The sequence below is a fragment of the Schistocerca americana genome, unplaced genomic scaffold (assembly GCF_021461395.2).
Source record: "Schistocerca americana isolate TAMUIC-IGC-003095 unplaced genomic scaffold, iqSchAmer2.1 HiC_scaffold_98, whole genome shotgun sequence".
Lineage (NCBI taxonomy): Eukaryota > Metazoa > Arthropoda > Insecta > Orthoptera > Acrididae > Schistocerca > Schistocerca americana.
The window spans coordinates 452,501-455,000 of NW_025726763.1; the positions used below are offsets into that span (position 1 = coordinate 452,501).

Here is a 2,500-nt window from a genome sequence, read left to right on the forward strand (position 1 = left end):
GGGCTCCCGGCAAGCGCGCGCGGTTCTTCCCGGATGACGGACCTACCTGGCCCGGCCCCGGACCCGCGCCGCTGTTGGCTCGGGATGCTCTCGGGCGGAATAATCGCTCCCGTCAGCGGCGCTTCAGCTTTGGACAATTTCACGACCCGTCTTGAAACACGGACCAAGGAGTCTAACATGTGCGCGAGTCATTGGGCTGTACGAAACCTAAAGGCGTAATGAAAGTGAAGGTCTCGCCTTGCGCGGGCCGAGGGAGGATGGGGCTTCCCCGCCCTTCACGGGGCGGCGGCCTCCGCACTCCCGGGGCGTCTCGTCCTCATTGCGAGGTGAGGCGCACCTAGAGCGTACACGTTGGGACCCGAAAGATGGTGAACTATGCCTGGCCAGGACGAAGTCAGGGGAAACCCTGATGGAGGTCCGTAGCGATTCTGACGTGCAAATCGATCGTCGGAGCTGGGTATAGGGGCGAAAGACTAATCGAACCATCTAGTAGCTGGTTCCCTCCGAAGTTTCCCTCAGGATAGCTGGTGCTCGTACGAGTCTCATCCGGTAAAGCGAATGATTAGAGGCCTTGGGGCCGAAACGACCTCAACCTATTCTCAAACTTTAAATGGGTGAGATCTCCGGCTTGCTTGATATGCTGAAGCCGCGAGCAAACGACTCGGATCGGAGTGCCAAGTGGGCCACTTTTGGTAAGCAGAACTGGCGCTGTGGGATGAACCAAACGCCGAGTTAAGGCGCCCGAATCGACGCTCATGGGAAACCATGAAAGGCGTTGGTTGCTTAAGACAGCAGGACGGTGGCCATGGAAGTCGGAATCCGCTAAGGAGTGTGTAACAACTCACCTGCCGAAGCAACTAGCCCTGAAAATGGATGGCGCTGAAGCGTCGTGCCTATACTCGGCCGTCAGTCTGGCAGTCATGGCCGGTCCTTGCGGCCGGCCGCGAAGCCCTGACGAGTAGGAGGGTCGCGGCGGTGGGCGCAGAAGGGTCTGGGCGTGAGCCTGCCTGGAGCCGCCGTCGGTGCAGATCTTGGTGGTAGTAGCAAATACTCCAGCGAGGCCCTGGAGGGCTGACGCGGAGAAGGGTTTCGTGTGAACAGCCGTTGCACACGAGTCAGTCGATCCTAAGCCCTAGGAGAAATCCGATGTTGATGGGGGCCGTCATAGCATGATGCACTTTGTGCTGGCCCCCGTTGGGCGAAAGGGAATCCGGTTCCTATTCCGGAACCCGGCAGCGGAACCGATACAAGTCGGGCCCCTCTTTTAGAGATGCTCGTCGGGGTAACCCAAAAGGACCCGGAGACGCCGTCGGGAGATCGGGGAAGAGTTTTCTTTTCTGCATGAGCGTTCGAGTTCCCTGGAATCCTCTAGCAGGGAGATAGGGTTTGGAACGCGAAGAGCACCGCAGTTGCGGCGGTGTCCCGATCTTCCCCTCGGACCTTGAAAATCCGGGAGAGGGCCACGTGGAGGTGTCGCGCCGGTTCGTACCCATATCCGCAGCAGGTCTCCAAGGTGAAGAGCCTCTAGTCGATAGAATAATGTAGGTAAGGGAAGTCGGCAAATTGGATCCGTAACTTCGGGATAAGGATTGGCTCTGAGGATCGGGGCGTGTCGGGCTTGGTCGGGAAGTGGGTCAGCGCTAACGTGCCGGGCCTGGGCGAGGTGAGTGCCGTAGGGGTGCCGGTAAGTGCGGGCGTTTAGCGCGGGCGTGGTCTGCTCTCGCCGTTGGTTGGCCTCATGCTGGCCGGCGGTGCAGGATGCGCGCGCCTGCGCGGCGTTCGCGCCCCGGTGCTTCAACCTGCGTGCAGGATCCGAGCTCGGTCCCGTGCCTTGGCCTCCCACGGATCTTCCTTGCTGCGAGGCCGCGTCCGCCTTAGCGTGCTCCTCCGGGGGCGCGCGGGTGCGCGGATTCTCTTCGGCCGCCATTCAACGATCAACTCAGAACTGGCACGGACTGGGGGAATCCGACTGTCTAATTAAAACAAAGCATTGCGATGGCCCTAGCGGGTGTTGACGCAATGTGATTTCTGCCCAGTGCTCTGAATGTCAACGTGAAGAAATTCAAGCAAGCGCGGGTAAACGGCGGGAGTAACTATGACTCTCTTAATGGCACCCTGCTCCAGCCGCCACCTGCCATCCCTGGTCTGCTGGACTTCTGGGCGGACCTCTTCACCAAGAAGCCCATCTCCACCGCGGGCTTCATTCGTGACCGCCTCCTCCCGCACTCAGAGCCTGTCGCTCTCGAGTGCATATGGGGGCCGGTCACACACGAGGAGGTCGCCGCCGCGTTGCCGCCCAGGGGATCAGCAGCCGGGCCGGACGGCCTTACCCCAGCGGAGTTGCGGCGTCTGCCGCACGAAGTCCTGGTGAAAGTGATGAATCTCTTCCTTCTGGCCCGCGCCCTTCCGGAACGCCTGCTTCGCGCGCGGACGTCCCTTCTCCCGAAAACGGCTGCACCAACATCCCCCGCTGACTTTCGCGCCATTACGGTCTGCTCGG

At 60.8% G+C, this 2,500-nt stretch overlaps 1 pseudogene; it reads left to right on the plus strand.

Moving 5' to 3' along the window:
• The window catches only part of LOC124593402, a 6,809-nt pseudogene that overhangs the window by 775 nt on the left and 3,534 nt on the right, over positions 1-2,500 (plus strand).